Source organism: Notamacropus eugenii, chromosome 4, assembly GCF_028372415.1.
Source record: "Notamacropus eugenii isolate mMacEug1 chromosome 4, mMacEug1.pri_v2, whole genome shotgun sequence".
Taxonomy (NCBI): domain Eukaryota; kingdom Metazoa; phylum Chordata; class Mammalia; order Diprotodontia; family Macropodidae; genus Notamacropus; species Notamacropus eugenii.
Window position 1 is genome coordinate 142,263,633 of NC_092875.1, and position 24,337 is coordinate 142,287,969.

Genomic DNA, 24,337 nt, shown 5'->3' on the forward strand with positions numbered 1-24,337 from the left:
GTCTTTTCATCAAGAAAATTTGAAAATCCTCTATTTCATCGAAAGACCATTTTTTCTCCTGAAGTATTATACTCAATTTTGCTGGGTAGGTGATTCTTGGTTTTAGTCCTAGTTCCTTTGACTTCTGGAATATCCTATTCCATGCCCTTCGATCCCTTAATGTAGAGGGTGCTAGATCTTGTGTTATCCTGATTGTATTTCCACAATACTTGAATTGTTTCTTTCTAGCTGCTTGCAATATTTTCTCGTTCACCTGGGAATTCTGGAATTTGGCCACAATGTTCCTAGGAGTTTCTCTTTTTGGATCTCTTTCATGCAGTGTTCTGCGGATTCCTTGAATATTTATTTTGCCCTCTGGTTCTAGAATCTCAGGGCAGTTTTCCTTGATAATTTCATGGAAGATGATGTCTAGGCTCTTCTTTTGATCATGGTTTTCAGGTAGTCCCAGAATTTTTACATTGTCTCTCCTGATTCTATTTTCCAGGTCAGTTGTTTTTCCAATAAGATATTTCACATTATCTTCCATTTTTCGAATCTTCTCGCTATGTTCTGTGATATCTGTCTTTCTCATAAAGTCCTTAGCGTCCATCTGTACCATTCCAGTTTTGAAAGATCTATTTTCTTCAGTGAGCTTTTGCATCTCCTTTTCCATTTGGCTAATTCTGCTTTTGAAAGCATTCTTCTCCTCATTGGCTTTTTGAACCTCTTTTGCCAATTGAGTTAGGCTAGTTTTCAAGGTGTTAATTTCTTCAACATTTTTTTGGTTCTCCTTTAGCAGGGAGCTGATCTGCTTTTCATGCTTCTCTTTCATCCCTCTCATTTCTCTTCCCAGTTTTTCCTCCACCTCTCTAACTTGATTTTCAAAATTCTTTTTGAGCTCTTCCATGGCCTGAGCCCATTGGGTGGGCTGGGGCACAGAATCCTTGATTTCTGTGTCTTTGCCTGATGGTAAGCATTGTTCTTCCTCATCAGAAAGGAAGGGAGGAAGTGTCTTTTCTCCGAGAAAGTACCCTTCAATAGTTTTATTTCTTTTCCCTTTTCTGGGCATTCTCCCCAGCCAGTGGCTTGACCTCTGAATATTCTCCTCACACCCACCTCACCTCCTGATCCTCCCAGCCAGCGTTTGGAGACTGAGATTCAAATGCGGCTTCCTGCCTTAGGGCTTTTGGCAGGGGCAGGGCTGCTATTCAGTGTGAGAATTAAGTTCAGATGGTCAAGTCGGGGCAGGGCCGCCTCTCAGGCACCGTTCCCTCGGGGGGTTTATGCACAGACCTTCCACAATGGATCCAGGCTCCCGCCCATTTGGGGAGCCCCTGTCTGCAGCCGCCTCTCAGCTTCTATCTCCCGGTGTGGGGGTGGGGGGCCTGAGCCATGGGGACACCCCACTCCCCTCTCGACCCGCCAAAGAGACTCTCTCACCGACCCTCGTCACCTGTGGGTGGGGGGGCTTGTGCCGCCGCTGGATATCCCGTCCCTGAAGACTGCTCAGATCTGTACCTCTCGGAGCCCCGGCTGCCGCAGGTCTGGACTGGGCTCCGCGTCTGCAGCGTGACGGACCTTTTGCGAGAGGTTTGCAGGTCCCTCTGTGGGTGGAGGGACCCGCGTGGCCGCTGGAGATCCCGTCTCCGTAGCCCGCTCGGATCTTTTCCTCACGGTGTCGCGGCCGCTGCAGGGCTGCCCTCTGCTCCCAGTCCCGGCGCCCAGTCCACAGCGTGAAGGACCCCCGTGAGAGGTTTGCAGGTCTCTCTGGAACAGAAATCTCCCTCTCTCCAATATTCCGTGGCCTCTGGGTGCAGAATTCGCCGTGAGTTACTCCCCTCTAGCCGTTCTGTTGGTTGTGGGTTCGGAGCTATGTGTATGTGCGTCTTTCTACTCTGCCATCTTGGCTCCACCCTCTGACTCCAAATTCAGTGTTCTATACGCTGTGCCCTCTAACTACTTACAAATTATACCAAAGCAAGGCAAATGCACTTGTGTGTCCTTTGCAACGTTCCTAAATTGTATGGCACCTTGCACTTAAAAACTGTGACCATCATTCATCATGTGCCAGAGACTTTAATCCATGACCTTTGGCACATTCTATTTGACTTGTCACATAATAGATACCTATGTGCTGTGGACAATGGGGATATTCTGGCATTAACAAATGTATAAAAAGTCATATTAAAAAGACACCCTGTTTGTCTCCTGTGGGTTGTTGTGCCCCATTGGTTACTGAACTTGCCTATATCTTGTCTTGGACCTGTGTTGGCTAAATGACCTCAAAGGCCAATGAGTCAATCACTGTTTACCAGGCTCCTTCCAACCTGATTCTGTGATTCTAGTATTGTATTATATATCCCAGAGGGTTGTCATAAACAAAGTTCCATATGAACAATAAAGAGTTCCATTAATGAGAAGATTAAAAAAAAATTGGTAGCATTATTTGGGCCTGTCTTTTATTATATATTAAAATTAATTATTATTGTATAATGTATAGTTAACTATACATAATGTAATTACACATGATTAACATTGCATAAGTAAAGTTCTTCGAGGTCAAGGATTGTTTCACCTTTTTCTTTATATATCTATACCCAGGACCTAGTACAATGCCCACAACTATTGGGGGTGTCCTGGAAGTGTGATTTTATCCCTTTGGGAGTTCTCTAGTGAAGAAATTCTCTTGACCCATAGATCAGCAACTTTTTTGCTGTGTGTACTCTTAGAAAGCTGTAACAGGAAACACCCCAACATATATAGAGGGGCCTGCTATCACAGGTTCTTAGATCTGCATTCATAAAAGGAAAGCCAACTTTGAAGGGGTAAACAATCACTTTAATCAAGAACATTTATCATTCCTTTAATGAAGAACATATATCATTCACCTAATTTGGGGGAGTCAGCAACCTGAATTTCAAAGAAAATTGGTTGGTTGTTGGCCTTCATCTTCGAAGAGGATCAAAATGACATCACCATGATAAAGTGAAATTTCAGTGTGTCTGACTGACTGATCAGACTAATATGAGCTCGGAATGCTCTACCACAGATTGGGCACAGATAGTCTGTGTAAATATTTGGGGTGAATATCCCAAATTTGCACATCCTGCATTTATTTTGTGCTGTCTCAATTCTGCCTTGATCAAAGAGCACAGTACCACTTCTGATGTGGGCACGCCATGCTGAGCAGTCCTGTGCCAGTGTCTCCCATGTTGCAGTCAAATCCAGAGTTCTTGAGAGAGACCTTGAGAGTGTCCTTGTATCCTTTCTTCTGGCCACCATGTGATTGCCTGCCCCAGATGAGTTCTCCATAAAACAATCTTTTGGGCAAGCATGCATTTTGTGTTCAAACAACGTGGCCAGCCCTTCGGAGTTGCACTCTCTGAAGCATAGTTTGAGTACTTGGCAGTTCAGCTCAAGCAAGAACTTCAGTGTCTGGTACCTTATCCTTCCAGGTGATCCTCAGAATCTTCCTAAGACAGTTCAAATGGAAGTGTTTCAGTCTCCTGGCATGGCACTGGTAGACTGTCCACGTTTCACAAGCATACAACAATGAGGTCAGCACAATGGCTCTGTAGACCTTCAGTTTGGTAGTCAGTCTAATATCTCTTCTCTCTCAAACTTTTCTTCGGAGCCTCCCAAACACTGAGCTAGCTCTGGCAATGCATGCATCAACCTCATTGTCAATGTGCACATCCCTGGAAAGTACGCTACCAAGTGAACTTGTCCATAGCTTTCAAAACTTCTTCATTTGTTGTAATTGAAGGTTCCATGTATGGATGGTGTGGTGGTGGCTGATGGAGCACCTGTGTTTTCTTGGTGCTAATAATTAAGCCAAAATTAGTACAGGAAACAGAGAATTAATCCATACTTTGTTACATCTCAGCTTCAGAAGTTGTATTGAGTGCACAGTCATCTTCAAACAGAAAAACATACACCAACACTCTCTCAGCTTTGGTCTTGGCTTGTAGCCTTTTCAGATTGAAGAACATATCATCAGTACAGTGGTTGACCTTGATGCCATGTTCATCCTCACTGAAAGCATTTGATAACATGGCTGAAAACATCATACTAAAAAACATGAGAGCAAGCCCATAGCCCTGTTTCACTCCACTGGTGACCGGGAAAACACAAGAGCATTGTCCATTGTCCAGAACCCAGGCAAACATGCCATCATGAAATCGATGTACAACATTGATGAACTTCTCCAGGCAACCAAATTTTGACATAATTTTCCTTAAGCCCTCATGACTAACAATGTCAGAGGTCTTGTTGAGATCTACAAATGCATACAGACCTCTGTTCTGCTCCTGGCATTTCTCCTGGAGTTGCCCAACAACTCAAAGAAAATACAGAGAAATCAAAAGATCAACAGACATGGCTTCCTTTGCCTGAATTCAACAGACAGTTGGACCCCCAACTGTCTGACCATAATTACGAGAGAGGGAAGCACTGACATCTGTGTTTTCACAACTGGGGGTCTCCTCAAAGCAGCTTCCCAGAGTCCTCATCTAGCAAACTTCTTACAAAAACTAAATCTCAAAGTAAAACCTCAACCTGGGGTATTTATACCTTTTTTTAGAGTCAGAGGGCATCACAACCCTTTGTCCCAGTACCTCAGTTGAAAAAAACAGAAGGTACTTGGGACCCTTCTACAAAAAAAATTCCCCTAATCAAGCTTCCCACAATGGGCAGGCCCATCAATGGGTGGGAAAACTCTTCTTTAATCATAATATTCAATCAGAGGCACTTTTAGTAAAACAAAAACAGCAAAAGATCCTAATTTGATTGCCATCACACTCCCAGGATCTAGTACAATGCCCACAATTTTTGGTGGTGTTCCTGGATGTGTGATGTAATCCCTTTGGGGAGGTCATTAGTGAAGAAATTCTCTTGACCTACAGATCAGCAAGTTTTTTTGTTTTTTTTTTGCTTTGTACAGTCTTAGATAGTTTACTGAGCATCTGAGAGTTTAATTTACTTGCCCAAGGTGGCATAATTACCCTGTGTCAGAGGTGATATTTGAACCCAAGTCTTGTTAATTCCTAGGCTAGAACTTGTTCCACAATCCCATACTATCTCTATGCTTGATTTCCTGAACTGAGGAGTGTATACATACAAAAGAGTTGCCGGGGAGAAAGAATTCAACACCTGGCAGCTAACCACCAGGAAATGAACCTCTTCATACTTAGACTGGCTGGTCCTTGGATATGAGAAGGAGTCTGTTGCCATATTTGAACACTTTTGAACTTAGTAGACCTGCCAGGGATTCTGATCCATTGGTAGAGTATTTGAGAACCCAATGTCAACTTCATGCCACAAGAAAGTTGTTGGAATGGTACTGGTTTCTGTGAGATACAAGACATAAGGGAAAACCTCCATCAAATATGAGGAACTCATGGAGGAATACAAGCAAGAATCACTCAGACTAAGAAGATACACATGATTTACAACCTACACTGAAGGAGAGTACTTTCACTGATGAATTAAAGTGTATGTCATCATTGTTTACAAGCATTTATTGAGCACTTATCTATACTAAGTTCCGTTCTAAGCTCTGGGGGATACAAAGGAAGGCAACAAACACAGTCATAGGTTTGAGGATGCTCATCTTAGTGCAAGAGAAAATGCTAACCAGACACATACAATATAATAGATCCTGGTTTTGTATCTATGTAGACATCTTGATTGTAAGTGTATATGTATATTTATATGTTGTGCCATTAGGATAATCTCAGAGGGAAGGCACTAACATTGGGTGGAACTTGATTTGATCTGAATTTCAAAGGCAGGTTGAAGAGAGAGTATGATTATATGTGACTTTTGATCTCCACATATAATACTGTATCTATGAATACAAAATATGAATTATGCAATTAATTTCACTGTGTAAAGAATCCAGAATACTATATATCTATTACTTCACCAAAGGTTGTTGGACTTTTTAATGAATACTTTATGTGAAGTCCAGTTCTTCTTTCCCTTTGGCTACTAACTGCTAACTGGACCCACTCCTTATAAAATCAAATTCATGTTCTCCATTTGAGATCCAAGAGCAGACCCTTTTAGAAGGTAAGAAGATAATCACATTTCTTTAAATATAACAAAGTGCATTGTCTACTATGACAGTCAAAAAGGTCATTTCACCTGGAGAAACAATCAGAAATTATAGAAATGTTGTCAGAGTGCTGTTGTGTTTCAGGGGTCCAGCAAGAGTATTTCCATTTCAGGAAAGGGAGGGGGGAATCAGCAAAAAATAATGTGTGTGTAATTTAGCCTTGTTTTATATTTAGCTACATAGAAGGAAATTCATGTTCCATATTTGCTTTAGTGACAGATGAGCTGTTAATATGCATGGCTTATCCAGAAATGAACTGCTAAGCTGAAGAAAAAGTGAGCATAAACCAGAGAAACTTTCAAAAACATAGTGTATGAATATAATTTTATCTGTGTATTGGTGTCTATGGGCTTCAGGCCTTCTGCCATCAACAATGTGCAAAATGGATTGCTGGTACATCCAAAAACATGTTTCAAAAAGTAACATGTTTATAGCAGGAATAATTGGCACCTGTGATTTCACTGTAGTAGAGAAATTCTACTGAGGAAATTTCTACCAATGCAATTCTGCAACTATTTCATAGTCTTAGAAAACTGCCTGAGAGTACTGAGAAGTTAAGTGACTTCTCTATAGTCACATAGCTCATGTATGTGAAAGTCTGTAAAGCCCCATCTTTAATTGAAAGCTTTTCCTGATTCTCTCAACTGCCCTCCCTTCCTTACTACCTGAACACAGCTGCTTTCTATTTCATTTTCATTTGCTTTGTATATATTTGTCCTTTATATACTTATCAATGGATATAGTATCTTTCCTGATAGAATTTAAGTTACTTGAGGGCAGGGACTTTGATTTCCTTAGCATTGTGCATGGCACACAAAAAAGACTTTACTACCCTACACATACTCTGATCCATTGTCACTGGTTTCCCGTCTATTCCAGGACCCCATCTCTCAGCCATTCCCTCTGGTTATTCCCATGTCTGGAATGCTCTCCCTTCTCTATTCTGACTACTGATTTCCCTGACTTCTTTTAAGTTTCAGCTATAATCCTACCTCCTACAGGAAGCCTGAATGAGAGTAGATGACAACTTGAGGTATCAGAAACAAGAAGGATTTTATCTTTTTAAAAAAATTTTTTAAAAATAAATTTGTTTTCAGTTTTCTACAATCAATTCCATAAGTTTAAATTTTCTCCCCCTCCCTCCCACTTCCTTCCCTGCGACAACATGCAATCTTACATGGGTTCTACACATACATTCTTATTAACCACATTTTAATTAATTAATTAATTAAAAAACCACATTAATCATGTTGCATAGAAGAATTAAAATGAATGGGAGAAACCATGAGAAAAAACAAACCAAACCAAAACGTAACACAACAGAAAACAGTCAGCTTCATTCCCCATTCCAATTCCATAGTTCTTCCTCTGGATGTGGATGACATTTTGCCTTAAGAGTCCTTTGGGAATGTTTTAGGTCCTTGCTTTGCTGTGCAGAGTTAAGTCTATCAGAAACAGTCCTTGCACACTGTGGTTGTTACTGTTCTCCTGGTTATGTTCATTTCATATTATAAGTCCTTCTAGGCCTCTCTGAAGTCTTCCTGTTCATCATTTCTTATAGCACAATAGTATTCTATTCCATTCATATACCACAACTTGTTCAGTCATCTCCCAATCGATGGGCATCCCCTCAATTTCTAGTTCTTGGTCACCCCAAAGAGAGCTACTATAAATACTTTTGTACATGTTGGAGCTTTTCCCATTTTGATTATCCCTTTGGGATACAGTCCTAGAAGCAGTATTGCTGTGTCAAAAGGTATGCATATTTTTGTAGCCCTTTGGACATAGTTCTAAATTACTCTCCAGAATGGTTGGATCAGCTCGCAGCTCCACCAATAATGAATTAGTGTTCCAACTCTCCCACATCTTCTCCAGCATTTATCATCTTCTTGTTTTGTCAGGTTAGTCAATCTGATAGGTGTAATGTGGTAACTCAGAGTTGTTTTGATTTTCATTTCTGTAATCTGTAGTGATTTAGAGAATGTTTTCATATGACTATAGATAGCTTTAATTTCTTCCTCTGAAAACTGCCTGTTCATATCCTTTCACCATTTATCAATTGGGGAATGACTTGTATTCTTGTACATTTGACTCAGTTCTCTATATATTTTAAAATTGAGGCCTTTATCACAGACCTTAGTTGCAAAAAATTTTTCCCATTTTTCTGCTTCCCTCCTAATCTTGGTTGCATTGGTTTGTTTATGCAAAAACTTTTCAATTTAATGTAATCATAATTATCCATTTTGTACTTCACAATGTTCTCTATCTCTTGTTTAGTCAAAAATTTCTCCATTCTCCAAAAATCTGACAAATACTCTATTCCTTGCTTCCCCAGTTTGTTTGTAGTATCAGCCTTTATAATTAGATCATGGATCCCATTTGGACTTAAAGAACAGTTAATTCCTATACTATATGTAGATTGTTTGGGAAAATTCTTTCTATGAGACAAATATGGTGCTGATACCTAAACCAGGAAGAGCCAAAACAGAGAAAGAAAATTATAGACCCATTTCTCTAATGTATAGGTGCAAAAATTTTAAATAAGATATTAGCAAAAAGAATACAGTGACTTATCATGAGAATAATACATTATGATCAGGTGGGATTCATACCAAGAAAGCAGGGCTGGTTCAATATTAGGAAAACTATCAACATTATTGATCATATCAACAACAAAACTAACAGAAACCATGTGATTATCTCAAAGGATGCAGAAAAAGCTTTTGACAAAATAGAACACCCATTCCTATTGAAAACACTGGAGAGCATAAGGAATGGAACCTTCCTTAAAATAATAAGCAGCATCTACCTAAAACCATCAGCAAGAATTATACACAATGGGGATAAGCTAGATGCATTTCCAATAAGATCAGGGATGAAACAAGGATATCCATTATCAGCACTGTTATTCAATATGGTACTAGAAATGTTAGCTGTAGCAATAACAGAAGAAAAAGAAATGGAAGGAATTAGAAGAGACAAAGAAGAAACTGAGTTGTCACTCTTGGCAGATGATATGATGATATACTTAGAGAATCCTAGAGAATCAAGTGAAAAAACTACTTGAATAAAAAATTTTGGCAAAGTTTCGGGTTACAAAATAAACCCACATAAATCATCTGAATTTCTATATATTACTAACAAAACCCAATAGCAAGTGATAGAAAGAGAAATCCCATTTAAAGCTGCCATAGACACTATAAAATATCTGACAGTCTACCTGCCAAAATAAACCCAGAGACTACATAAATACAATTGCAGAACACAAATAAAGCCAGATCTAAGTATTTGGAAAAACATCAGTTGCTCGTAGGTAGGCTAAGCTAATATAATAAAAATGACAATTCTGCCTAAATTAATTTGCTTACTCAGTGCCATAACAATCAAACTACTGGAAAAGTATTTTCAAGAGCTAGAAAAAAATATCAAAATTCATCTGGAAGAACAAAAGTTCCAGAATATCAAGGGAATTAATGAAAAGAAATGCTAAGGAAGATGGCCTAGCCCTACCAGATCTCAAATTGCATTATAAAACAGCAATTATCAAAGCCATTTGGTACTCACTAAGAAATAGAGGGGTAGATCAGTGGAATAGGTTAGGTACTCAAGACACAGTAGTCAACAAATATAGAAATCTACTGTTTGATAAACCCAAGGATCCCAGTTTTTGGGAAAAGAACTCACTGTTTGATGAAAACTACTGGGAAAACTGGGTAACAGTGTGGCAGAAACTGGGCATAGACCAATGCCTGACACTGTACACAAGAGCAAGAGGTTTTTAGAGAACTGAGAATATGTTAGGCTGAAGAGAAAGGGGCAGGAAAATGGGAAATGCTGAGTATTCATGAGATAGAGAAGATGAAGAGTGGGGAAGGGATGACTGGTTGTAGGGAAAGGTAGTGATATTCATTTTTAGGAAGAGGAGCATGTTTCTCTCTTTGACTATCAAAAGAAGAGAAACGAAACAAACATTTAGCCAATCACTGTGTTTTCTCCTTTGATCTTCACAATAACCCAGGAGATAAATGCTATTATTTGTGAATATGTTGCAGTTGAGGAAAACTGAGTGAAGCAGAAGTTGAGTTTCTCAGAGTCACATAGCTAATGAGAGTCCAAAGCCAGATTTGAATTCAGATCTTGCTAACTCCGGGCCCAGCATTCTATGCAATCTACCACCTAGCTGCCTCGTGTAAAACATATCATCTGGACCAGGAAGGGATCAGATTGATCAGGGTCAAAGCCTGGATCAGAAACTAGGTCAACAGGTGGTTGCTATGGCTAGAGGCGGACTCAAGGAAATTAGTTCTGGTTTTTTTTTTTTTTGAAATAATAAAAATCCAAGATATGAAAGATCTTAGGATCCCTTTCTGGGCTATTCTCCATACACTTATAATCCTTATCTCCATTCTGAAATTTACACTTTTTCCAAATATGTGCAGATATGGTACCTTTGAAAGATTAATAACACCAAGAAACTCCTGTTCTTGTACTTGTTCTGCTGAAACTGGCTATTTATTACAACTTATATGGGGCTTGGTTTCTTCACTGATAGAATAGGGGCATTAAACTAAGTCAGGGGTTCTTAATCTGGGGCACATAAACTTAAAAAATTTCAGTGACTATATTTAAATATAATTTGCTTCTTTTGTAAACTTGTATATTTTATGCATTGAAAAAATATCATTCTAAGAAGGTGTCATCCATACCTGAAGTGCCTTTCCCTCTGCATCTTTGCATCCTAACTTTCCTGGCTTCCTTCTAGTCTCAGCTAAAACCCCACATTTTGCAAGAAGCCTTTACCAGTTTCCTTTAATACCAGTGACTTCCTATTGTTGATTATGTTCAATTTGTCCTGTATTTATCTTGCATGTATCTAGTTTTTTGCATGATTTCTAGTTCCATTAAATTGTGACCTCTGAGTGCAGGGACTGATTCTGCCCTAAAACTGAACACAGAGCCTGGCAAGTAGTAGGCAGTTAGTAAATGCTTAATTTGACTTGACCAGACTGCCAAATGAATTTAGTGCTCTCTCTCTCTCTCTCTCTCTCTCTCTCTCTCTCTCTCTCTCTCTCTCTCTCTCTCTCTCTGTCTCTGTCTCTCTGTCTCTGTCTCTGTCTCTGTCTCTGTCTCTCTCTCTCTCTCTCACACACACACACACACACACACACACACACACACACACACACACACAATTAAGAACCCCATAGTTACAAGAGTATTACTAAGATCTCTTCCAAGTGTCTTTCTGTGACAATGGATTGCTTTTGGCCTGTGAATATCTTTCATGAGAAATACCAAGACTGGGAGCGGTCACTTCATTTCTTTTTCCATAGTTAAATACATTTAGTTAAAATAAAAATGGACAGCAACTTAGTACATAATTTTTTTAAATCAGTGATAAATATTTCTTATCTGTCTGTCTGTCTATCTATCTATCTATCTATCTATCTATCTATCTATCTATCTATCTATCTATCTATCTATCTCAACCAGTTTCCTTTGCATTTTAGCAAATCTTTCCCTGCTTCCTAATTTGGTTAAGTAGTAGAACTGCTGAAATACCTCAGAAGAAAATATTCTCATGATTTTCTCCAGTACAGCTGGAATTTTGAAATACTGAAAATGTCACAGTGCCTTGTGAGACTTCATTCCCTAGTGGACTAGCATCTGCCCCTACTACTAGTAGCAGTTTCTTTTTCCCACTGGTGCTAAGAGGTATTTACTTGAAGGAAAAAAAATAAAGTATATGTATTTATGTATGTATATGCATGTGAAATATGTGTATATATATTTTTATATGTATGTATATTTATATATAGGTGTCTATGTGTATCTATCCATCTATCTATATGTATGCATACATATTGCAAAAGAAATATTAATTTGGCTTTGGAATGATTTAGATATAATAGATTTAGATATGTCTGCTTAATGGCAATAGGACATACTATATGACCTTTGCAGAAAAGGTTTTTCTTTAAAATTATGAGTACTCTCTGTGTGTATATAATATTTTGTGATTTCTTTTATTATCACAGGTTTTGTGTAGAAGATTTGAATTTAAAATTGTAAAGAACTTTAAAAGAAATGTAGGGTTGTGAACAGACTACTATCCTACAATCACACACCTTTATAACATGGTTAACTGTGGATGGGCAATTCATTAAAACTCCTTAAGTTTTAGTTAACTCATCTATGAAATGATATGATTGGATCAAATGCTCCCATCCAAGTCTCACATTCAGATGGAAACTTTTAAAGAAATTTTTTAAAGCAATCAAATCAATTTAATAGGATAATAGATTCAGTGCTAGAAGTGGTCATTGAGTTAAACCCCCTCATTTGACAGATGAGGAAATGTTTCTGAGTCATTATGAATTCCTTGGGGGGTGTTAGAGCAAGAATATCTTATATTTTTAAACAGGTGAATTGAGAGCATATAGTACTAAAATCAAACCATATTGATCTTGATTTTCTCCTAATGAAGTTATTAAGAATGTTTAATTAAAGTCCCTAATTCAGATGTCTTGATACTATTTTTATGATGATTTTTTTAGTATATTAGGAAGCACATAGTATAATAGCAAAAGTTCAGGATTGGAAGGCCGAAGAAACTTGATTTCAAATCCTGCCTTTGATACTCACTAAATCTGTGACCATGGACACATTATTTATCTTCTCTGAGCATCAGTTTCCTCATTTGCAAAATGGGGATAATATCTGTAACAACAACCTTATAGGGTTGTCATGAGGCTCAAATAAGAAAATTTATTGATATTGATAAATATATATGTTTCTGTGTACAGTATAACATTTTGCAAAACCATAAAGATAGAAATACTTATTACATGTCTTTTGAGCTTTTTTAGAAGATGCTTTATGCTCAATCTACTAATCCCTGAAAGGCATTAGTAGACAATTGGTCTTGGAGTAAGGAAGACCCAGGTTCCAGTCCTGACCCTAGCACATACTAACTTTGTAACCACAGCAAGGCCATTTGAATGCTCAGATCCTTAAACAATTCTTTGACACTAGTAAGTTACAGATAAGTTCCCAGTATCTGTTGGTGGAGGGAGTTTACACACATGGAATTCCTACACTCAGGAAATTGAAGGTAATAACCCAAAGGAAAAGGCAAAATAAACACTATAATATCAGTCCATTATGGCAGATAACAAATTATAAGCTAAGGACTTAAAAAATTCCCAATGGTCTCTTACGGCAAAATGCCTTCCACATTCAGAGGAAGAACTGTGGAATTCGATTGCAGAATGTAGCAGATCATTTTCTTTTGTATTATGTTTTGGTGTGTTTTATGATTTCTCCCATTCATTTTAATTCTTCTATGCAACATAACTAAGGTGATAATATAAAAAACAAAACAAAACAAATTATAAGCTAGCTATAAAGTAAGCTCTGCTATTATTATCCTTTGGCATATGTTTGCTGTAATTTTTTCAGATAATGGAACACTTCAAACTCACATAAAGCTTTTTATACCTAGCACTTCTGTAGTCTGATTATCGCATTAGCCATTGTCAACCCTTGAGAGTAAGCCATTTCAGAAATATTTCCTCTTCATGGTGAAAGGTTAATTAACCTCTGATAAGCTGACCAAAATTAATTTTAATTGCATTCCAACTATAGTAATTCAATCATAAGAAATCACATAGTGACAAGTTGGGAATTCAGTGAATTTATGGAAGTAGAATGAACTTTGTGTGGGAAACCAAGACACTCACTTTGCTTTCCATATGACTGTAGAGGATGGATAGCAAAACCTCAAAACTGACCCTAAAACAGAATGACAGGATTTGGAAACAAAAATACAAATGAGAAGGAGAAGACATCAAGTGAAAAACTTTTTAAGGAACATATTTTATTTATTGTTTTTAAGAGTTGTCTTGATCAGTACGGATCACCTTCTCTAACACCCCAACCTCTTCATCAGAGTTCAGACAAAGAAGGAATTAGTCTATTTTTGTGACCTTTCCACCTGCTCTCTGGGGATTGTAAAAGAACAGAAATGGTCTTTGGGGTCCACTTGAACATCAGACATCTCTTCATGGAAATATCTGGTATTTTTTAATGAGTTACTATCACATAGCTGTACGTCGTTTGAAATGGAAAATATGGAGAAAATTTTTCTACAAAATTTCATTCTCTTGTGGAAGCAGGAGAAATTTCACACACAGCCTTTTGGTAGTGGATCATTGAGGGGAATCCTAAAACACTTCCCTTTGAGATTATTTTGCTATTATAAGTTGTGACATCTGAGATGTCACTTGGGCCTCAAAGCTTCCTGGGGATTCGAGAGTAAGGTAAATAGAAAAACATATTAAATAAAATTTTTAAACTGTTCTTTCTCTCCATCAGAGATTGGCTGTATTTGAAGCTATTTTTTCAGTACCTAATAGTTCTAAATTTAGGGACTAATCTTATATATGAGTACAAAGTACTTCCTAATGCTTATTTTATCATATTCAAGGACTGGCTATCTGCTTTGGATATCATTCCAGACTTCATTATCTTTTCCCTTCTTCTGTGTACCTTTTGCCTAACTTATTGCCCCTTTATCTCCCTGGCCTTTCTTTTAGTGCCCCTCTCTCTCTGTTGATTATTTCCAACTGATACTGTAAATAGTACATAGTTATTTGCATGTTCTCTCCCACATTAGATTGTGAACTCTTCAGAGACAGTTTTGGTTTTTTGGATTCTCAATGCTTGGCACAATGTCTGGTACCTAATAAATTCTTGGTAAATGTTTACTGATTGACTGAATGATTGTGGACCTGAGGAAGGAAAAAATAATTCAATGTTTGAGTAGTGATTTGATGAGATGCAAGATTTTAATTGCCTGTTAAAAGGGCTTTGGTTTTTGTATGAATTTCATTTTTAAATATTTTTAAATTTTCTTTTATTTTTAATTTATGGAATTAAACAAGCATTTCCATAACATAGTATGATTTAAAAGATGATTGGAGATGAAACTGCAAATCTGTTATGTACAACTTGCTATTCCTTTTAAATGTATAATAAAGTTATCATGTCAATTTATTTTTTTCCTTTTTTTCTTCCCTCCCTCTGTGCCCTAGAGGGACTTCTATTAGACACAAAGACAAATACATACACATACACACACGCATATACACTTAAATATATTTGTATATATATAAAATCTTTCTATACTTACTCCTTTTGTCAATTATTTCTCTTGGTGCAGATAACCTCTTCCTTCATATGTCCTTTGTAGTTAATTTGAGTATTTATAATAGCCAAAATGACAGTCACTCACAATTGTTCTTACCACAGTATTGCTCACGGTATACAATGTTCTCTTGGTTCTGCTCATTTCATTCTTTTTTATTTTGTGTAAATCTATCCATGTTTTCCTAATATCATTGAGTGCATCATTTCTTATAGCACAGTAGAATTTGATCACAGTCATATGCTGTCCCTGCAGTTTCCAGTTCTTTGCCACCATAAAGAGAGCAGCCATAAATATTTTAGAATATATAGGTTCTTTACTCTTTCCCTGATCATCTTTGGAAATAGATTTAGTAGTGGTATTGCTGGGTCCAAGGGTATAGGTAATTTAATAGCTCTTTGGCCGTAATTCCAGATTTCTCTCCAAAATTGTTGGATCAGTTCACAGATCCACCAGCAATGAATATGTTTCAATTTTTTCATATTCCTTCCAATATTTGTTGCTTCCCCTTCAATTAGTTTAGCCAATCTGATAGGTGTAAAGTGATATCTTAAAGTTGTTTTAATCATTTAAAAAATATTCACTTAATCTCATTATGAATTAGTTATAGAACTATGGTGGCACAGCTTGATCTTTGACACATACCACCAAATTTAGAGGATACTTGTAACAAGTAACAGTACTTCTTAATCAAGGAAACAATAGAGTACAGAATTCTTCCTAACAAGAATAATTATTTAAAATAGGAAACTGTCAGATGCCCTCTTCCCCTAGAAAGATATTACATCAATGACTGATAATTTCTGTCTCCTCTGTATGTCAACTAAATTCACATTTCATATTGTCTGTCCAGGGTATGGTTTTGATGGTGGCCACAAATAATCCCTTATGAATCTACTTGCCCAGGCTATTGATGTCCCATTTTAGAAACTAAACATACACAGGAGTTCAACACAGTATCTAAACAGGACAAACTGGGGAATGATAAATGAGCTGTTTAGTTTGATAGATTCTCACAGGCAAACTGAATAATTTAGATTACTCCTACCCTTTTGGGTCTGGATTTTCTGGTATAATTTAATACATTGATCAAATTAATTAGATAGCTGTTGAATCTCTGCTTCCTTTGTACTATGCAGACATGCTTAAATTCCAATTCAGCCTCTAGTCGCTATAATATACTGTCTTAGCTTTGATCCTCATTACCAGGTTTTCCTACTTGCTGTACTGACCTCTTTCCCAAGCATAAGCTTGTTATGTTTCACCTTTGAGATAAGATCTACAAAGACCAGCACTAACTAAGATTTTATGCCTAAAACAATTCGGGGTCTGGTGTGTTTTCTGTTCCAATTAATGCTCCTGCTTTAGCTCTTAGCTTCTAGTTATAATAGCCAAGCACAGCAGCACTCACTAAAGAATGAGGAAGAAACATGAGTTATAAAAAAACATGCTATATAAATACTGATTAAGAAGAATGTCTTTAAAGAGATGAGTAAGAAACCACATCCTGGTCTGATTTAAGCAATTTTAATAGCTTTTCTTCTATTAGAATGTATCACAGAATGTTCCTAATAATGACCTTATGTGACAAGGTGAATCCTATTAAGACAAATTTCTGAAGAATACATCAGCGGAAAAGGTATCTTTCTTTTTCCCTGCTTCCCATATGTGTGGAATGTTCCCTCAATTCATTCCCGCACTAAATGCCTTCTCTGTATAAGGCACTGAGTAATAAAGATATGAGTCCTTTCAAAGAATATGAACTGTTCTTATTTTTAGCATGGGCTCAGGGAAATTTGACCAAAATGATATTGATGTTTGCTATTTTTGTTCCGATATCTTTAAATCAATGAATGTTTTCAAATGCATCTGTCATCTTTCTAAGATGAATAGATGCACTATGAGAATATTTTGGCAATGAGAGATGGAATATAGGAACTAGATAATTATGAAAATGATGATTATGAGCATGTATGCAGTTCCTTAAAATTCTTCAATTTAAATAATATTTTAATAAAATACTTCAAATATCATTATTTCTATTTGGCAAGACGAGGAAACTGCAGTTTAGAGGAGTAACCTGCCCATGGTCACATGACTGATGTCAGAATTGGAATTTGTCTTTAAGGTCTTCTGCCTCCAAATTCACTCTAGAAGCCTGAATATTTTCACAGTTCATAAGATCCTCATTAGATAGCCATGCAAAAGCAAAGCCACTACAATGCATTTATACAATTCAAGAAAAAGATGTTAAGCTCTACATTCAAAATGAGAAAGCATAACTTGAAGAAAGGAGAGTGTCAGAGGCTCCTCTCACTAGTTGGAAAAATTTAGGATCACGTATTTAAAGCTAGAATTTCTTGAAGGTCACAGAATCCAATTCCTTCTATTGTTAATAAAGGGATGGAGTCAGAAACACTTAAGGTCAAATTTTACCTCAGATACGTATTGGTTGTGTAGTCCTGGGCAAGTCACTTGGGCTCTTAGCCTCACTCTACTCATCTGTAAAATAAGAATAATTATACCATTAAAATTGAGATAATAAGCACGTTAAAAATCTTGAAGGGTTTCATAAATTCTAGCTACAATGAGGATGATTTTTTTATATTGCTTGAGTCATGATAATAGTTGATATTTTCAAAGCACTTTAAGGTTTGCAAATCCATATAGGTATATATATGTATGTATATATGTATGCATGTGTATATACACACACAAACACACATATGCATATGGGAGGAAAGTCTTGGCAAAATCTCACTGAGGAAGAGGGTAGAACTAAGATTAAAAAAATAGAGGAAATGACTCCTACACTTAACCTAAGTGGCTAAGAAGAATTAGTAGTCATCTAATAATTTAAGGAGGCTCCTATAATCTTATCTCAAGTTAGGTCCCATATTTTTACAAGTGATAAAAAGCAGGCATTCTGTAGTGATAGCCCTTAATCCCTCACCTCCTCCTTTGCCTGTCATTCTACCTCTGGAGATTAACTCCTTCAGGATTAAACTCTGATAACTCACTTTTAGCACCCACCATAGGCAAAATACTTATTAACCCAGTCTAGTATAATCAGTTCACTTTCCATTCACTTCTGAGATTCCTATATAGATTATAGCACTTGACATAGTTTAGGTTCTTCTCCAGGGATCACTAATCCAAGTATCATGGCCACCATTCTCAGATGGTAGTAGGATCATAGAGCTAAGTTCTATAAGTTAAACCAAGCCTTAGGGAGGTTAAGTGACTTGCCCATAGTCACAAAGACATAGTTTCTAATATAAACGTAATGTTAAAGTTGAGTAAGTCTCCTCAGTTCGCATGCAAGTAAGAAAGGTCAGAGTAATAGATTGGTTATAAATAGACCTAAGGTCTATTTATAATCAGCCACTAAATAGACAGTAGAAAAGGGAATGAGTTTTGGAGCTAGGACTGGGTTCAAACCCCAGCTCTGTCACTTAATACTTCTCTGGAAAAAATTCATTTACCCTCTTAGTCTCCTTATCTGTAAAATAAAAGCATTGGACTGGTGACATCTAAAGAACTCTTCTAGCTCTATGTGCAACTCTAATAAACTTCCCTGGATTCAGGTTCATTAGAAAATGAGAGGATCCCTCATGTCTCTAAAAACCTATGATATGAAAATACCAGATATTTCCACAGTTCATAAGATCCTCATTAGACAGCAATGCAAAGGCAAAGCCACCACAATGTATTAACACAATTCATGAAAAAGATGTTTCTCTACATTCAAAATGAGAAAGTATAACTGGAGAATTGAAGAAAGGGGAATGTCAGAGGCTTCTCTCACTAGTTGGAACAATTTAGGATCATATATTTAGATTTGGAATCTCTTGGAAATCACATAATCCAACTCCTTCATTTTACACATGGGGAAACTAAGGCCCAGAGAGGTTAAATCACTTATCCATAGTTGCATGGGTAGTAAATAGCTAGTCCTCTGACTCCAAATCAAGCAATCTTTCATCTAGATGTCTTATCATTTCAAAATACCATTAATCATTTTGCCCTGGCCCCTAGCTTAATAGAAACCAGAGTATTTTCATTATATATTGCATCAGATATTAATCCACTAATATATGCTTAGACCTACAAAGGGCTACAGAAGTTAACAAAGGACTTTAGATTGTACTTCCAAGTAAAACCTCTCCTCCTCTTTTGCTACAGTCAGAAATTCAGGGCCAGAATGAAGGTTAGGAAAAAGTGTGAATATCCCATCAAATATATCTTTATTACAACCAACTTACAACCTTGGTTCCAGGGTACCAGAGAGGCAATCCTAAGAAACTGATCTACTGTTTTAGGGCACTATTCACCAAGATTCTCATCTGTGCAGTCATCTAAACCAGAATTTGTACCCATATTTTTCTAGCATACTATCTGCTACCTCACAACGTCTCTCTAACTTGCTCTGGACAGCAGCCACTAAATTATACATAAGGATCCCTGGGTGCAGCAGATTGAAATAGGAAACCATATAGTATTGTCTTTTATTGCATTTATTTATTTTGTTAAAATGTTTCCCAATTACATTTTAATCTGGTTTGGGCACACTAAGGAATATCATGGGCACTTGCCATTGAAGGTCATGTGTTTGACATTTCTGGGCAAAAGAATATTCTTACCAAACAGCTATCATAAAGAATAGCAGACATATTTTTGAAATAGGCAGAATATTTACAAATACCACATATCTATATCTATATACACTTGCTAGTGCACTTAGAAGATCAGTATTATAAAGTTTCTCTTAGAAGAAATGCTTTATTAAATAAAACAATGGAATACAATTGCTATGAAGTATTTGTTCTAATGATGCTTATTCACTATTAGGCTTGGAATTTTTGTTTTTTACTAGAGGCAGCTGGGTGGCATAATTAATGGTCCAAGGACCTGGAATCAGAATGTCTTTCTTCTTTGGTCAAGTCACTTAATCTCTGTCTGCATTAGTTTCTTCATCTGTAAAATGGGAATAATAATAGGACCTGCCTTGGAGGGTTGTTGTGAGGATCAAGTGAGATAATATTTGTAAAATGCATTTTAAATTTATTATTACTTAAACAAATGTATCTCAATAAAATGTTTTCTTGGCTGATTGTGTAAAAACAACTTTCCTGTCATTAAAATTAGGACTGAACCCTATTCCCACCCTGGACAGAAAGGAGGTATAGTGAGAACACTTCCATAAACACTAGACCCAATTGCTCCTCTTGTGCACACCCAGAGCACAGATCCTTACATTGCTAAGGGAAGCAAGGAGTGTTTGTCAGTCAGGGAATGTGCTCTTCCTGCAGTTCGGCTATAAAACAAATTACTGGGCTGAAATGACCACATCTGGGTTTGACCCAAATATGGTACTCATTATATCATGATATTATGTTGAACCGTTCAATCGATCAAAAAGTATTTATTGGACACATGTTTGGGGACAGGATACTAGTGGAACTAGGGACATGAGTCAACACCTACCCTCAACACACACACACACACACACACACACACACACACACACATTAACTCAGATGATTGTGAGTAGGGAAGCAGTGATGCAAACCTGACACAAGTGGAATTATTTTTGCCCCAAGTGGATTAATCTAGGACCCAGTTGTGGGCCTTTGGGACAAAAACCACATTTTTAATGCCATCGTCAGGGAGTTCCTGAGACCCCAGGGAACTTCCTTGAGAGAAGAGGTTTTTTCTTTTTTTAATTTTAATAATATATTTTAGTTTTCCCTCAATGACATATTGAAACAATTTTTTAACATTTAACTTTTTTAAAGTTTTGAGTTCCAAATTCTATCCATCCTTGTTTTCCTCCCTCCCCCCTCCCTGAGATGGTAAGCAATCAGATGTAAGTTAAACATGTGCAATTTTTTTTTAACTTCATGAACTTCTTTTGCACTATCTTGGGACTTACTTTAGCCAGGAGATACTTGAATGCATTTTAATTAAATGGATTGTTTGAAACCCAAAGCTGCTAGTTATTCTTTGAGCCAGATGGGGAGTGATGGACAGTAAATTTTAACAGATGAAGAAACTTTTCCAGATACAGTTGGGGTTGGGGGTCTACGGAAGCTAAAATGATCCACTTCATGTCTCCCCAATACACCTCGTCTTTTCTTCTCTCTGTGGTAAAGCTTAGTGCTGGATTTTGACTCTGATCACATTGTTGAGTGAGCACAAAGTTAAGTATTTACCATTGTGCTCATTGAATGATTAGGATGATATTCAGTAGCAGTTGAGTCTGTTTCCTAGTGCAGTTTTTTATTCATTTTGTATGAATCACATGCAGGGATGTGAATAGCAGAGATGATTTATCATCCAGTCTGCCTTATCCTTAATCTGTTCACAGGTACTTATTTACTGACAAGAGTTTTTTTTTTTTTTTTTTGTAAATATCATGGGATAGGAATGAAGTGTTCACTTCTTGTTTACAAAATGATTGTAAACTTGAGTTTTTCATTGAAATAAACTTACATCGTTTAAAAAAATTCTGCCTAGCTTGCTATTTTACTACCAGTTATCACTTTAGGTAAGGCGGTGGGGAGGGAAAATGGGTTAATTAAGCAAATGCCAGGCAAGGTGCTAACCACTTTAGAGATATTGTCCCATTTCCTCTTTACAATACCTTTTTGGGAGGTAGGTGCTATTATCTCATTTTCCTGTTGAGGGAACTGAGGCAGATAGAGGCTAAAATGACTTTTCCAGGGTCACATAACTAGGAAGTGCCAGAGGCTGGATTTGAACTGAGGTTTTCCTAATTCTAAGCATAGCACTCTATCCACTGTGTCACTCAGTGCTCTGTCCAGTGCTATCACTGACTGTCCAGTGCTGTCACTCAGCCTCTCTGGGCTGTAGTACCTTATGCATGACATGAGTGGGGTAGATCAAAATATTTCTAAGGTTTCTTTGAGGTCTATATCTGTGATCCTGTATCTTCTCAGGTCCCTTCTATCTCTAAAACTATGGTCCTATAAAGTTTGATCACATTCTTTGAGTATTCCTGGAATTCCCTTTCAAGTGTGCTCTTCAATTTCTACTCATCTTTCAAAGCCTAATTCCACTTAATCCTCTAAACTTTTCCCCTTTAAGCAAGCCTGAAACAATTGCTCCCTCTTTTGAACTCCAATAATGCTTACTCATCAGTGGTATATTTTGCATGCTGTCAGTCTAAAAAAGGGTTGCTGCTTGTGTCCCCCCCCCCATTTTCTTTACTGCCTCTCTGCTGTCATCCCCATGGAAACAGAAGGGGGTAACACAGGGCTTAGAACCATTCTGTCCTTTTATCTGAAAGGGAGCATAATGCAATGGAGAGAGTGCTGGATAGAGCATTTCACCCCAGCTCAAGGAGACCTGGCTTCACATCCCACCTCTGACACATGTGAGCCCTCGACAAGTCACTTAGTACCTCCAACTTTGTTTTCTTTTCTGTAAAACTGGAATAATAATATTATTATATTATGTTATAATTCCATTACTCTAATGTAGTTGTTGTAGAAATTGAATGACACAATATACCTAAAATGCTATTTGATCCTAAAGATGCTAGGGAGCCAGTGGAGTTTATTAAATGAGCATGGAGGGGAGACATGGTCAAACCTGAAGTATAGGAAGATTTGACATCAGAAGAGAGGATGAATTAGAATGGAGAGAGACTTGGGGCAGGAAGATCAACCAGAAGGCTCCTAGACATTGAGCTGGCATGGTGGGCTTGGAGTCAGGCACCCCTTCAAGTCATTCCATCTCTGTTTCTTTCAGTATCATCAACTGTAAAATGGGATAATAGTAGTACCTCACAGTGCTGTGAAGCTCAAATGAGATAATATTTGTAAAGCACTTAGCAATGCCTAGTACTTAGTAAATGCTATGTAAATGCTTATTCCCGCCTCGATTTCCCTGTTGCAATAGACTAGGTGTGAAATGATGTTAATATCAAAGAGTAGAGTGAAGAAAGAGACTAAACCAGCTGCTAAATTTCTTAAAAGAGGAGATTTGGGGGCAGTGAGGTGGCACAGTGGATAGAGCACCAGTGGCCCTGAAGTCAGGAGGGCCCGAGTTCAAATCCAGTCTCAGTCACTTACTAACTGTGTGACCCTGACCAAGTCACTTAACCCCAATGGCCTCAAAAAAGAAAAAGAAGGAGGAGATTTGACCTGGAAGCCAGTAGATAATATAGCAATAAGAATTTGAATTTGGTGATAGAGAATTAGAGGAGGAGAGGATTCAGAATGATGGTAGCAGAATATAGATATGTGACTTAATTTGGGTTTTCTCAGCAAAAATGCTGAAGTGCTTCGCAATTTCCTTCTCTAGCTCATTTTACAGATAAGGAATTGAGGCAAACAGGGTTAAGTGACTAGCCCAAGGTCATACAGCTATTAAGTGTCTGAGGCCAGATGTAAACTCAAAAAGATGAGTCTTCCTGAATTTAGGTCTGGATCTCTATCCACAGAGCTACCTAGCTGTCCCTAGCTCTATGCTTTACATCTCCTGTGCCATTTCTTTGCTCTCATTGGTCCCCATTTCTGGAACGTCCTCCCTTTCTTGTCCTAGGGAATTACTACCCACCCTTTAAACCTCTACTTAAATGTCACCTCTACTATGAAGTCTTCTGTATTTCTCCACCCCCTCCCAGTAATTACCTACTCTTTTAGTTTTTACAGAGAAATGAAAGTTTTACTTTTTGCACTGTTAATGAACTTGTGTTATATTTATCTATATTATCTATGTCTATCATCTGTCTGTCTTTCAATCTGCCTGTCTGTCTTACCCCCTATTGCAGGGGTCTAAAGCCTGTGTGTGTGTGTGTGTGTGTGTGTGTGTGTGTGTGTGTGTGTATGTGTATGAGAGAGAGAGAGAGAGAGAGAGAGAGAGAGACAGACAGACAGACAGACAGACATACAGACAGACAGACAGAGAAACAGAGAAACAGAGACAGACAGAGATCAATCCTTTTGACAGTATGGTGAGGCCCTGTATCATCCTTCTCAGAATCACATTTTTAAATTCAGAAG

The 24,337-nt window shown here is 37.5% G+C and overlaps 1 protein-coding gene and 1 long non-coding RNA gene across 3 annotated transcripts in view; one reads left to right on the plus strand and one right to left on the minus strand.

The window, feature by feature from the left end:
* Positions 1-24,337, plus strand: part of ANGPT1 (angiopoietin 1) — a 328,297-nt gene that overhangs the window by 113,300 nt on the left and 190,660 nt on the right. The gene's annotated exons all lie outside the window — the stretch shown is intronic.
* The window catches only part of LOC140500613 (uncharacterized), a 38,569-nt gene that overhangs the window by 10,615 nt on the left and 3,617 nt on the right, over positions 1-24,337 (minus strand). Inside the window, exon 2 of the long non-coding RNA XR_011965801.1 lies at positions 17,742-17,807. This is a non-coding gene — a long non-coding RNA (uncharacterized lncRNA). The remainder of the gene's footprint in view (positions 1-17,741; positions 17,808-24,337) is intronic.